This window comes from Halyomorpha halys, unplaced genomic scaffold, assembly GCF_000696795.3.
Source record: "Halyomorpha halys isolate HHAL.00 unplaced genomic scaffold, Hhal_1.1 Scaffold819.1, whole genome shotgun sequence".
In the NCBI taxonomy this organism is placed as follows: Eukaryota; Metazoa; Arthropoda; class Insecta; order Hemiptera; family Pentatomidae; genus Halyomorpha; species Halyomorpha halys.
The window spans coordinates 197,552-213,334 of record NW_027106888.1 but is presented as its reverse complement, the minus strand read 5'-3'; positions in this window follow the sequence as shown (position 1 = coordinate 213,334).

Sequence of the window (15,783 nt, the reverse complement as noted above, 5' to 3'; positions counted from 1 at the left end):
TATTATCACTCACTTATTCTAGATGTTTATGGTTAAGGTTGTCCTTGAAGTTATAGGCCAATTATAGTGCTTTTGTTTCAGCTATGTATACAGCTCTAACAAAAACACATCTATTTAAAAAAAAAATTAACTAAATTTTTCGTCTTAATATAATATCCTGATTATTTTAAGTTTAAGTTTAGAGAATCCTGAGGTGGGCCAGTTAGGATGGGCACTATACTATTCATCTGTACCACAAGAATCTCCAAACCACATGAACACAAAAATATATATTTATCTGTATCTATCCATCTATATATATCTATACAAACAGATATTATCCTTGTGTCCCAGTTTAATAGTACAGTACCCAATCTAACTGGCCTACCTCAAGAATTACTAAACTTATCAGGATATTATGCTCAACAGAGGTGTATATATATATATATCAGGTACGGTAGAACAAGGCCTGTATACTACCCTAATCCCAACTCTCATGTAAATAAACAGCGATAATGTATATAAGGAGAATTACGGAGCAAATAAACTTAGTATTATTATAGTAAGCGTACGTTTGATTTCTGCTTTCCTTTTCCTTTTTTTTTTGGTTCTCGTCCCGAGTGCTCGTAAGTGGTGCCGCAACCCGGGACATCTGATTGCGTAAAAGTTCAGCCAATGGTTGAAGCCCCGCCAGTACAAGAGGGCCTGCACTCACGATGCCGCAAGTGTGGATTAAGCTCCGAACAGCGACTACGAATCGAATCGATCTTAGAAAGGCGATTTTGGATCTAGAAAGATTCACCAGGGAACCTGGCGAGCTAATAAAAAGGTGTGACCGGCTAATGGGAAGGATCGAGAAAGAAGAGAGACTGCTAGATGTGGAAGATATAGAAGAACTCAAAGCAGCTATAGTGTGCAGAGTAAAACGGGGAATCCTCAACCAGATCCAAGCGGACGAGGAAACGCCCTGGAATACAGTCAAGGAACAGTTAAAGAAATCGTATGGAGGAGGAAGATGGGCCTCGGAGATAATTGGTAACTGTAGGAGGCACCCAGACGGATGCGCACCAGGAGGACCTACAAAACGGATGGAGTGGACAAGGTGCAACTCCATCAGTAAGGTGCTAAACCTAGTACTGGGCTGCACCTCAGTAAAAAATTTAATAAAAGAATAAAGAAAAAAAAGGAAAAAAAAAAGAATTGGTGATCTTTGGGAGCAGTGGCATGCGCAATCCCCAGCGCACTACCCCACTGCTCCCGCACCCCGTATGCCAGAAATGGCATGGGAGGGGGATTGAAAAAAAAAATGGGCCTCGGAGGAAGACATTTTCCAGATGTTTAGGGGAGGAGAAAGAAGACAAGGACAATTTAAGGGATGTTACGCTAGGTAACTCTTATCCCGGTACAACTGGATTACAGACAAATTAAGTGAGATGATGGAAATGGATCAGGTCCAGGCCCGAATGTATTTTCTGTCGGGTATTTTGAAAGTCTAGGTGGCACAGGAAATCGGGAAGGAAGGTCTCCCACAGGATTGGTCGTTCGTGGAATGTCCACAGGACCTAATATTGCAGGCGCAAGAGAGGAGGAGGCACGTATGGAGGTCGATGAATCGGAATGGACAAGGGTTTAACACACTCATTGCAGGAACCCTCAGAACATGTGGTGTTAGAGAGACGGTGAGCATACGAGGGATAAGAGATCGAACGAGGGAAAGGTCTAGAGAAAGGGGACGCAGAGACGATCGCAGATGTGATGGCTGCGGGAAGGTGAGACATTTGGTGGCTCAGTGTCCCCGCACTAGATGCTTTGAGTGCGGCAACGAGGGGCACATTGCCAAACAATGCCCCTACATATATCGAAGGCATGAGGCAGGCCCAGACAAGCTAGTTCGTCGAGTGAGTCGACGGAAGCCTCAGGAGTATCGGAGACAGAGGAAGAGGTTGAGGGGACAGGAAGCAGAGTTAACCAAAACAGCAGACGTGGTAATTGGAGAAGGCGAACCGAAGAAAGAAGATCAAGGCAGGAAAGTTGAGGAGGGTGTCTGGAGAGGGGCGATCGCACATTACAGATCTTCAACGTCAAAGGTGAGATCAGCGGGGTGACCTATCATCGAGGTGAGCGGCGTGACATGCCTGGTGTACACGGGAAGTTTCCACACCATCCTGCACCGGTTGGCACTAAGGAAGATGAGTGGAGGAGAGAGGAAACTTCAGATGGACGTCCAGGTATGGCATTGTAAGTTAATCACCCTGGGTGGGCCCTGTAAAGTAGAAGGGGAGGCAGAGATAGATTTAGGTGGATGGGGGGTCGTGGGAGATCCATCAAAGGTTCTTATTGTGGAGAAAGTGCCTCGCGAATATCGAGCAATTATAGGCTCTGACCTTTTTGGGAATCGTTGTCATGAACCCCAAAGGAAAGGAAGAAAAGAATAGGCGCGATCAAGAGGGGAGGTGTAGAAGGATTGGAGACAGGATATATGCGGCTATTTTTTTCAAAGTGAGAGATTTACTGGGAGTGGACGGACAAAAATGTACCTGTTCCCCCTGAAGCAAGATAAAATCACTTACGTGAAAGAAAGGCGTTATTACCCACATGCGTTACGGCACACATCCGAGAGGGATTAGAATACTTCAAAAAACAGGGTATCATCGTTGATAGCATCTCCCATACAACAGCCCCTTATGGGCAGTGCGGAAGAAGGGCACACTGGGATATAACAAAGAGAAATATAGGGTGATGATATATTACCGGGGTCTTAATGAGATACGAAAGATACCCCATACCGCGACTGGAAGATATTTTGGATAGGTTGGATGGGGCTACTATCTTTAGCACTTTAGATTTGAAAGCCGGTTACCACTAAGTTAAGATGCATCCGGAGGACCAGCACAAGACAGCCTTTATATTTGAGAGGGGGCATTATGAATTCACTAGCATGCCTTTCGGACTAAAGAATACCCCATGACGTTCCAGCGATTGATGGACGAATTCCTGCGGGGATTCGACGACCTGCTCGTTTTCAGCAAAATGGAAGAGGAATACGTGTCTCATATGCGCAGGGTTATCCAACAACTCCGGAAATTTGGGTTGAAGCTATCGCTGGAAAAATCAATTTTGAGGCAAAGCCAGATCAATTTTTTGGGGCACATGATATTGGAACAAGGAGTCAGGCCAGACGCGAATAAGGTGGCAGCTATCAGAAAAATGGCGATTCCAACGGACGTTAAGGGAATCAGGAGATTATAGGGCGCCTTAATCTATTATAGAAGATTTATGCCGGCGATGGCCAAATATCTGGTACCAATCAACAACTTACTGAAAAAGGGAAATAGGGTGCTGGTGACACCCGATATAGTGGAGAATATAAGGAGATGTATGGAGGCACTACAGAAGGAACCGGTGTTGGCATGCCAACGGACGTTCTGCATCACCATGGATGCAAGTGAGTACGTGTTGGGGGCGGTACTGCCACAAGAAGAAGGTGAGGGAGGAGAGCGACCGGTGGCGTACGCTAGCAGAGGTTAAACGGATGCAGAAACTCGATGCATCGCGCTAGAGTGGGAACTATTGGGCATTGTGTGGGGGGTTGAACGTTTTCGCCCCTATGATTTTGGAAGAAAATTTCGGGTGCACGCTGATCACAGTCCACTGCAATGGGTAGGGAAGTTGAAAGAGTCCTCGGCTAGGGTGACCCGATGGAAGGAACAACATTGTTATACAATATAAACCAGGGAAGGAGAATGTGATCGGTGACTGGCTATCCCGTGCAATAGCCATAAATGCAATAGAGGATGAGCAACCGCATACGTCAGGAGATGTACGGCAGTTCTTGCGAGAATGGACACCCGGCGAAGGAGAGGAAAAAACGCAAAGCACGACCGTGAGGAGTCATCCGGGGACGACAGCTCAACCGAGGGAAGGCCACCGGAGATGGAGGAGATCGAAGAGATCGTGAATTACAAGGCGCGCCAGATAATATGGAAGACCAGAACTTCAGGCCTAATGAAGATAGATTTTACCAAGTATGGAAAGACCTCGATCACCACTATCTGGTCGAGACCGGGAGTCAGGGATGACCAGATCAGCCGTGCGCTGAAGGATGCATCTGAGGCGGGACGCACATACCATCAATATTTCGGGAACGGAGTGGTGTGGGAAAATAGCAAACGGCTATGGAGATTGGATCAAATAGGAGTGAACCGCATGGTACATGAGCCGAGAAGATAAAAAGGCAGTTATCTCACCCTAATTTTTGATTACTTCCATAAAAACTATGTATAATTACTAGTTAAAATTGATGAGTCTGCTAAGTATAGATGAGGGGATCAAAAAATGGCGACTGTTTCAAAACCTTAAAAAAACATTGATTTTTCATTCGGAGCTCTAGATCTAATAAATAATAAAAACTACCAACAACATTAGAAAATCTAAGAGAACATTATTTAATGAAGAGTACATTTGCTGAAATATTAGCCTTAAAAGAGCTATGTACGTCCAATATTTCTCGAGATATAACTTTTTAAAAAGCAAAATTTCTTAAAAATCTACTGAAAGATTAGTAGTTCGTTAATGTATTTTGAGAGATCTATGTTCCAGGAACTATGTGATGTATAGATGTCTATTAGCACTCAAATTAAAGCTAGTTTAATGGACTATAAAGAAGTTTATAACCTTTACCTTCATAGGAATAGTAGTTTTCATGATATTTGCTAAAATAAATTGATGTATAGTTGTTCGGACAATAAATTTGATTTATGAAAAACTTTGGACGAACTGATGTCTGCCAGCGCTCAAATTAAAGCTAGTTAAATTTACTACAAATTAGTTAATATTATTTATATTTGTAGGAGCAGTAGCTTTTATAATATTTGACAAAATAAACTCATAAAATGTTAATTTCTAGTTGTTCATATAAAATGTTGGATTTTTGAAAAAATATATCTCTTGATCCATAAGACGCACATATGTCTACCAACACTCTAAATAAAGGAAATTTAACTTACTATAAAGTAGTATGGCACTTATCTTCGTAGGGGTAGTAGTTTTTATGATATTCACATTTGAATATAAATTTGGCAAATGAAAATTTGTCCGAACAACTATAAATCAATTTATTTTAGCAAATTTCATGTAAATTACTACTCCTATATAGAAAATAAACTACTTTATAGCTCATTAATCTAGCTTTAAATTGAGTGCTAAACATCTGTACGTCAAATGATTTTTGAAATACAAATTTTTCAAAATAAATTCACTAACTACTGATCTTTTAGTACGTCCCACACGACATTTTTATGAAATGTTGCTTTTTAAAAAGCTATATCTCGAAAACTATTTAACGTAAATAACTCTATTAGGGCTCATATTTTAGCAAATTTACTTTTCTTTAAATGATGTTCTCTTAGGTTTTCTTGTGTTGTTCCTACTTTTTAAGATATAGAGCTCCGAATGAAAAATTAGTTTTTTTATTGCATTGAAACAGCCGCCTTTTTTTATTCCCCCTACCTATACTTGGTAGAGTCATCAATTTTTACTATTAATTATACATAGTTTTCATTTCAGTAATCAGAAATTGGGGTGAGATTACTGCCTATTTTCTCCTCTTCGGCTCTTGTACTAGCACTTTCGTTCGATGTACAATCATGGTAGAGACCCTCCAAGACGGGGATCAGCAGAGGGAGGTCACCCTAGCGTACCATCAGGGGAAGACCAATCACTAATAATAAGAGAGTATAACCTAGCCACGATAGAAAGTGTCAAAGATCCAAAAAAAAACGGAGAATGGTTCATATAGAACAGATCAAGTTTCCTAAGCTGGAAAGACAGGAATAAAATGCATCTTTTTATTTCTTTTATTTATTTAGTGTTGTGCTATCAGTTTCAGAGAAGTTACAGTGACGATGTTCGTATTAAATTGTATGTTTCAGTTGTTTATTTTATTATTTCATTTTATTCTTGTACATAAGTGTCTCTTGATTTTATATAATGTTTTTGAGTTTATAAGGACTATTCATAAACTGGTAGGGGGGAGTTACGGTAGAACAAGGCCTGTATACTACCCTAATCCCAACTCTCATATAAATAAACAGCAATAATGCATGCAAGGAGAATGACGGAGCAAATAAAGTTAGTATTATTCTAGTAAGCGTGCATTTGATTTGTGCTTTCCTTTTCCTCTTTTTTTAGTTTCTCTCTCAAGTGCTTATAAGTGGTGCCGCAACCCGGTACTTCTGTCCGAAATACAAAAATTTAGGTTGGGACGCCATATTACCTCTTTGCTCTGAGTTAACTTACCTTGCGGCCCCACCGTCAATGGGACCTTATTTAGTATTGTTTCACAATTCAAATGTTTTTCAGATTGTATCACTGGAAAAACTTTGATTAGGTGGGTTCCATCTTTTAATTTTTTTGCAGCTTTGACATTCCCGACCAATGTTTTTATGCTCTTATAGATAATGAATGGAGATTCAATTTTGAAATCTAACAGACTTCCTTAATCATCATTTCATTTCTTATTATTATCAGAAAGCTAACACTTTTTTTTTAGTTTAGTGTCGTTTTTTTCTAAATTAGAGGTTGTAAACCTTGCCTTTTTCCGTTGTAAGGAGGTTGACTCAGATATAACGTTTGATTTAATTTTTTTTATGATTAGAATATGAACTTAAAAATAAAACTAAGCAAAACGAGAGAAAAAATAAATTATATAACTAAGAGATAATGAGATCATATAGAGAGATGACAATGAAAAATAAAAATTAAATATACAGTGTTAAATAAAGATGTTACTATTGTTTGTCCATATTACATGTTTTGGCACCTTTGGAAAGTTGAGTTTTCTGTCAACCTGATGATAACAATATAGTATAGATTTTCAATCAAATGCTCATTGTTTCAAATCTCTAATTCAAATGGAATTTGAAGACTACAAGACTGGAATTACATACCAAGAATTTGCGTAAAATCTGTACATGATGGACGAAAATAGTTATGAGTTTGATTTTTCACATTTAAAAAAAACACAAAGAGCAGCTGAAATTATCAAATAAAATTTTAACATTCAATTTCGTAAACCTGTGGAATCAACACTACGTAAAATTACAAGAAAAATGTCATTGTGTCAATGGAGTAAAATAAACTTAGTATGGAGTAAATTTGGGAGTATTAGTAAGTATTTTTTTCTCTAAAATGCTGAGCCCTGAAGAAGTGATGAGAGAAAAATTAACAAAGGGGATAAAAAATAAAAAGTTGGGATAATGGAATAGTATTAGATTGGAGTTTATTAGGCGGGGTAGGGAAGAAATAGTGAAAGAATATTATTGATGTTATTTGTAGCTTATATATGGCTTACAATATTTTTCTATCATAAGCAGTATTAAAAGTAAAATGCATAGTATTCTCATGAAAAACTTTTATTCCAACAAATTGATAAATTGTTGTACAGCACAACTATTAAAATACTTTACATTTAGGTGAAATTAGGCTTTGTAGGATTAATTAAATTAATCTTTTCAACAAAAACAGCAATTTATTTTTTCATGTATATGTTATATTTTTCATCTATAGGTAAGTGAATGTAAAATCTTGTAGATGACACAATTATCAGAAGCAGATATTATGCAGAATCTATTAGTAACATTAAGTGAATGGATTGAAGACTTCCAGTTGAGAGAAGGTCTATTAATGGTGATTAAAGCTATGCTGATTGGAAGGATTTATGATGAGAGAATAGTAACCAGTAATGGGATATCTCTTCAATTTGTTGGTGCATAGGAGAACACAATAATTAACGAAGATGGAAATGTAGATCACGAGGTACTTAATAATACATAAAAAATAAAACGTAACTTAATAAAAAAAAAAACGAATGGAGTATACTTCCAAATACGCCCCATAATCACGGGAATGAAAGAAATAAGTGACTAGACAAAGGTCTTCTTTTATTTAGAACAGTGTTCCTACCAGTTTTGCACTATCGAGGTGAGAGTTGGATAGTCCAAGATCAGCGTGAGAGCAAGTTCCTGAAAGGATTGAGGGGAAAACCCAGAAGGATCGAATTTGCAATGAAAGTATTCGCGAGAAAATCGGGGTTTTCGTTAGTAGGAGAAGTATTGAAGCAGCGCCAAATGAACAACAGAAATGGTTTGTTCATTTGAGTAGAGTGGGTGATGAAAGAAAGATAAAATGATTGAGCCAACACCAGAATGCTGACCGAGGCAGATTCTATATCGATTACGTCAACGGGCTTGATACAGTAAGCTGTTTTCTGATAGAAATTGGGGATATGGTGAATGATTGCAATAATTGCAGTGGTTAAATCTACACGCCTAATGGCAACTTGGAGCTAAAGAAAGCAGAAGAATATAAACTCAGACTATTCTCTTAACAACCATGGAGACACGAAAATATTTATTATCCTCTTTATTTAATAATAAAATTATTTTATTTTTTAATATTTATCCTTTGTTTATTGCTGCTGAAAATGATAGATGGTTAATTAATTCGCATTTAAGTCTCGTCGGACAATTTTAATAAGGATAAGACCTACCTCTTATACCGTAATTATAGTCGTGTTTGTGTTGAGAATTTACAACCAGCGTTTGATTTAAGGTCTGGTGGATCCTAAGCCCCAGAGTTTTTGCCGCCCCGGGCTTCATAACACCAAAGGGGAGGGGTCGGTCGGTTCCACAATTTCCTCATGAAAATAATGTTTGTGATGAAAATTTTAAATCATTACTAATGAAAATGAAGACTTTCTCCCAACTGTTCATAAACATTTTCTGTGTTATTTAAATAGGTATTTTTTAATCCTAGGTATTGTGCACTACAGATTAATTTAAAAAAGTATAAGCTCGAATTGACTACCATATGAGATTGTATTTTGAAAAAGTGTATTCTCCGAAAACAGGTAACATTTAAAGGTTTGGCGGGGATTTCGCCGTGGAGACAGGTATTTTCAGTTATAGACGGATGATTTTGTCGTGATTGGCTGATCCACTGGCTGTAAAATATCCTTCTTCACCCAAAAATGACCGAAAATGTAAAACCAAACTCTCTCTCTCTCTCTCTCTCTCTCTCTCTCTATATATATATATATATATATAGAGGGCAGTTGAATATGTAAATATACCGTTTGGTTCTTTTGCAATCCAGCATTATTTTCTGATATCCCACTCACTAGGAACTCACTTTCTAGGTATTATCGAAAATGCTTCTTAGCTACAGAGTGAAGTAGCACATGAAGAAGTGAGAACATCATATGATAATCTATTTTGTTATAGGTGTTTTAAATTTGCCTTTCTATTTAACCTACCTCCCAAGATCTCCATCCTCCTCTTCAACAACAAAAAAGGGCCCATCAAGTATTACCGAATTACATTCTCGTATTTAAACACAGCATTTTAAGATTTACTTTATTTTTTTAATTTTACTTATTATCATGATTTTACTCATCATATTTTATTTATTTTAAGGTTTACTTGAACACTAGGACATTAAGTTAAATTCAATTATATTAGAGGTGTAATGAAATATATGTTAATATTCAAATAAAACATATCTAATGAAACTAATACCTTGCATCATACTATGTTTACTTACCGGTCTAAGATTGGATCAAGACAAGAATTGGGATAAGAGTTTTGAGTGTTGAAATGATGCAGATCTATGGAAGGTGTATAAACATTACCATCTGTGGAAGTGGATCTTGGAGTGCATAGAGAGGGGGTCTCTCACAAGAGCTTTGAGGATATTTCCGCACAAATGATAGTAGTAGCACAACAACGAAATTAATTTTGACATATAGTGAAATTTTGATACAATTTTTTTTTTTTTTTAAATGAAATATATGTTAATATTCAAATAATTCTTATCTAATTAAACCAATACCTTGCATCATACTCTGGTTATGAAATGTGGATCTCGGAGTGCATAGAGATGGGGTCTCTCGCCAGAGCTTTGAGGATATTTCTGCACAAATATTTTTATTGATAATAATAGTAATAGCAAAACAACGAGATTGATATTGACATATAGTGAAATTTTGATACAATTTTTTCTTCATACATTTTTTCACCAATAATGGTGATATGAAATATATTTTAATATTCAAATAATTCTTATCTAATTAAACCAATACCTTGCATCATAATCTGTTTATGGAATGTGGATCTCGGAGTGCATAGAGAAGGGGTCTCTCGCCAGAGCTTTGAGGATATTTCTGCACTAATTTTTTTATTGATAATAATAGTAGTAGCATAACAACGAGATTGATGTTGACATATAGTGAATTTTTGATACAATTTTTTTTTTCATACATTTTTTCACCAATAATGGTGATATGAAATATATGTTAATATTCAAATAAAACATATCTAATGAAACCAATACCATGCATCATACTCTGTTTATGAAATGTGGATCTCGGACTGCACAGAGAGGGGGTCTCTCGCCAGAGCTTTGAGGATATTTCTGCACTAATATTTTTATTGATAATAATAGTTGTAGCATAACAACGAGATTGATGTTGACATATAGTGAATTTTTGATACAATTTTTTTTCATACATTTTTTCACCAATAATTGAAGTGCGAGTAAAGCCGCAGGGTTATTACAAATAAATAGTCCAAACGAAGAAAAAAAATCGAGTGCGGTGCGTGCACCAAACAATTTTAACACAAAAACAACTAGCACTTACAATAAGAATTTGTATTTAATGGTTTCTTGAGGTGAAAATAACGAATCTCAACTTTATTTCTACCAAGAATACAACAGTTTGACAAAATATAACGTAGCTGTGTAAATATTTTGTATTTATACACTGTTTATTATTGCTAACCATAAGGATAAGACCTATCTGATATTATAGACTACTTAATTCTACATTGATTTACAGAGTTTAATCGAAATCGTTGAAGCCATTTTAGAGTAAATTCTAAAAAAAATGTAACAATCCTCTAAAGTAAAACTTCCAATTGGTCGATTTTGGCGAAAAGGCCGCTCTAACATCACAGGCTATGTGTAACATGCACTAAATATGTAATTTCAGTTTTGTATGACTTTTCGTCCTTGAGCTAGGCTGTTTGGACAAAGCCCATTTTTTGAATTCGAATCTAAGGTTCCCTGATTCATATTTGCGCGGAATCATTTTTGATCAAAACACATTTTTAAAGATATACGATAAAACATTAAAACAGACCAAGTTTCCTACAAAATGCATAAATAATTTTTCATTTTCGACCAACCTAACCACAAGAAATTTTTCGGTTCTTTTTAAAATAGTTTGTTTCAGGCATGTGATAATTATTCTGGGCCACAATCGATAGATGAGTTTTTTTTTTCGTTTTTCACAGAGAACTGAAAAGTGGTGTCGTAGGTTGATACAAATGAAATATGACATACGCACTTTGAAGGAAATTTGACTGTTTTAATTATGCATTCAATATTTGTCTTCGAAAAATTCTTAGTTTTCGAGCTATAAGCAAAAAACTAAATTGAGTTTAAGTCACTTTTTTGGGAATTCGACCCATAGTGTGCTCTTGTGGTTCAGTGATTGATCGAAGAAAAAACTCTTGTAAACATAAAATGTATAAAATTTTCCTTCTTCATTCGTAGTTCTAACACCCTTCCAACCTTCTAATCGGCTCTGCCTAGATTTTTGGGACTCAAGGAAACAAAAAATAAAGAAAATATTGAACATATTTGATAGATGGTTTCTTTCTGGAAACATGCTATAATTAGTGAAGTAACATTGTTGGGTTGAAATCATTACGGATCACAAGAATATAACCACACCTTTGAAGGGACAAGATGGATATATGTTAATTCTTCGGCAAACAATAATGGGGAAACGAATGAAAAAGAACCTTTTTAAGATTCCATTCTTCCTATTATATTGTACAGTTTGCATCAGTTTATTATCTCAGGATGTTTGTTGAAAATAAATCAAAGAAGGCAACCATCGAAGAGGTGGTTAATATTTTTATCAGCAATCTCAGAAGGCTGATACCCTCATTGGAAATCTCTTTATTACCGCTTATATTTTTTTATTGATTGTGTGTATAGTATGTATATACGTACGATAATTAAGTTTATGATCGTTTTTCAAGTTTCATTTACAATAATTTATTGTTATTATAGGTACTATAAATTTTAATTGTAATGATTTAATTTTATGAAGTAGAAATAAAATGGTGGGGTATGTCTTGAAATGATGCAAAACTATCTATCTTTCATTTACCCAACGCCTCACAATGGATTATATATATTTGTGTGTGTAACGGGCTGAGGTCTGTTCCCTCTTTGGCGAAATCCTGCCTACGCCCATGGTAACAGTATGGAATGACTAAGATTGCCTCTCACGTATCTGTCCACAAGTTAATGGTATGAAAGTTGCTTCACAGTATCAATTGCAGTAGAAGAGAAGCAGTATATTTCACCTGAAAGTCCTAAGATTATAGCTGCTTTGAGGTCAGACAAGATAGTACAAGAGCTCAGGAGGAGAAAAAACAGTTCATCCCAATTTTTTTTTACTTTGAAAAAATTAATTGAAAACTAGGTATAATTACTAGTCAAAATCGAAGAGTCTGCCAAGTATAGATTGGGGGAATAAAAAATGGCGGTTGTTTCAAAACGTTAAAAATAATTAATTTTTTATTCGGAGCTCTTTATCTTTACAACTACCAACAACAATAGAAAATCTATCATTTAAATTAGAGTAAATTTGCTAGAATGTAAGCCCTAATAGAGCTATTTATGTTCAATAGTTCTCGATATATAGCTTTTTAGAAAGCAACATTTCATAAAAATAAAAAAGATTGCTAATAGACATCTATACATCACATAGTTTCTGAAACATAGATCTCTCAAAATAAATTAACGAACTACTAATCTTTCAGTAGATTTTTAAGAAATTTTGCTTTTTAAAAAGCTATATCTCGAGAAATATTGGACGTACATAGCTCTTTTAAGGCTAATATTTCAGCAAATTTACTCTTCTTTAAATAATGTTCTCTTAGATTTTCTAGTGTTGTTGGTAGTTTTTATTATTTATTAGATATAGAGCTCCGAATGAAAAATCAATGTTTTTTTTTAAGGTTTTGAAACAGCCGCCATTTTTTATTCCCCCTACCTATACTTGGCAGACTCATCAATTTTAACTTTTAATTATACATAATTTTCATTAAAGTATTAAAAAATTGGGGTGAGATAACTGTCTGTTTTTCTTTTCGGCTCTTGAACTAGGAAGAGTGGATATTGCAAACGCTGGAAAAATCATTTCCCACTTTCTAGAATTTCGTAAATCGCAACCAATAGAGCCAAGTACTAGTAAATTCCTGAAAGGGTACCTGTTTCCCTTACCCTTTTATTTTTATTTATTTTAAAACCAAAAATTAATCAAAGAGATGCATAAATCACCAACAAGTTCTTTGTACACAAACGTTACCAAAAGAACTAGGGAAAGTTATGATTTTTGTAATTAATATTGTGAACAGTTTAAAAGACTTTCGACGGGTGAAAGAACCTCTGGAATCTCTATGGAAAAGTAAATTAAATAAAATTACATCCATTCGTAATAATTTGAGTTAAAATTTCAAGACTTGTAAATCATAATTTATACATATTTTCGATTTCTAATGAGAACACTTGCACAAAAAAAAAAAAAGTAAGCACTTTCTTCTCATTAATTATGATGTTTACTACTAACATGGGTATGAGTGGAGTGGTTCAGTGAGTAAGGAGTTGTGCTACCAACTACAAGGACCCTAGACCGAAACTGGCTGCAGTAAGTTCAACTCTGTGAGTTCGTTGATACCTCCGGGTTCTAGCCAGCCTCATTAAGTGGGTACCATTAATTGGGAAAAAATCTGGTGGTTGAGCATGATCATGAACAAATCACCTCCTTGTATAACCGATGTTCAAGAAACAGTACTTCATGGGTATTAGTAGTTTAGTTTTCCTATTTCACTACTTTACCTGTGATATATTATTTATGTAAACATTTATTTGAATATCTTTACGTTGTTCATTTCTGATTTACGATTTCATGTTATATTTGAGATTTATTTTATTTTACTACATTTTTTGTGCTGTATTATTATGCGTACTTATACAAAAAAAAAAAAATGTTTTACATAACACTATGATGGTCATAAATAACTTTTTTTTAATGATTAAGTTTTTGCCGAGTGTATCAGTTTTTTTGCAGTAAAGATTATACCCACTGGGAACCCTCGCCCCAACGTACAAGGCTATAACGTTCTCAATATCTTTTAAAATACATAACTTTGCATCTTGCCCTATCTATCTTTTTTCCAATTGCATCATTTTATGTATATAGTGTGAGATAGAATTTAATTTTATCATTTTGTGAGAGATATTGTTAAATAATTAAAAATCTAGATATGTTCCAAAGAGTTGAAATAACTCCTATCTTAAGTGAACGTCCGTAATAGAATAAAACTTAAGATTTACTATGATTTCTCAATTGTGTTAGAAAAAGATGGAAAACCTTATAAAAATAGAGTTAGTCTGTTTCATAATTCTATGAAAAATATGGTAAATGTTCAAAAAATTGTAAACACTGAAGTCTTTTGTTCGGTAGTGTACAAGACAAGGTGGTGGTAATTGCAGACGCTTGTATAAAAAGGTGAACGATTTCTGTCTCTAGATAATTGTCTTTTATTTATCTTTTCAAATAGGTGTTTGGATTCAAAAGTTTTCTTTAGACGTGAATTTATTTGGTGATTTTCTTTTTACAGCTTATAGACTTTGATGCAGAAATCGCTGTAATAAGAATATAAGTATGTATTAAGTTTAGGGGGCCAGATTTAGATCTACATTCCATGAATTATGTGTGTATTATCATTCCTTTGACATTTAATACATTTTTATGAGAATTATTAAGAATTTTGTGTTACTTTACCGATTTTGGATCATAACTTTTTTAAATACACAACAATATTTCTGACAAAATCGAAAATTTAATTATATCTCCTACTATATACGGAAGGTGATGTTATTGGAAAAAGAGAGATAGGGCACAAGATCCAAGCTATATATGTTGAAGGATATTGAGGTCGTAATAGCGTAGCACATTGGGGCGAGGGTCCCCAGAATCCCTGGTTCAGAATATTGTGGGTTCGATTTCTACCTGGGTCTTTGATATTTATTAGATGGTGGCATCGCGAAATTAATCTTTACTCTCCCACTCTGGGGATGTATAGATCGTAGGATGGAAGATTAGAGAAAAAAAAAGACGATATACCTTCCGATATTCCTGCGTGGTGCTAAAAGTTTTTTTTATTTATTTATTACTATTTACAACTGTGCTTTATAATACATTTAGTAAATTTGATCTCAGTTTTAATGGAGTGGTACAGAAGTGAGAGAGATTACTAATAGAGAAACTACCCATTGGTAGTTTTTGGCACTCTAATGACGTTTTACGAGGGTGGTCTGAAAAGTTTTCGACCTCAACGTGAAGATAGCAGCACTCGTAAATGAAAGTAAGTGAATTTCGTTGTTTATCTGTTGAAAGTTATCCACCAAAGTTTCAGCCATTTTGGACGCGCAGTGTTTATGTAACAGTCGTTTGAGTGAGTGTCTTGTGAAAATGGACAAAATAGAGTATCTAGCTGTCAATACATTAAATGTTTGTTTTTCAAAGGTAATACGCCTAAGCAAATCAAAGATGAGTCGGATCCCTGTGTATGGGGACTCAGCATCTTCATTCACCACAGTGAAATTTTGGGCAGCTGAATTTATACATGTCTGTAAGAGCTTGGGAGACAATGAACGTTCGGG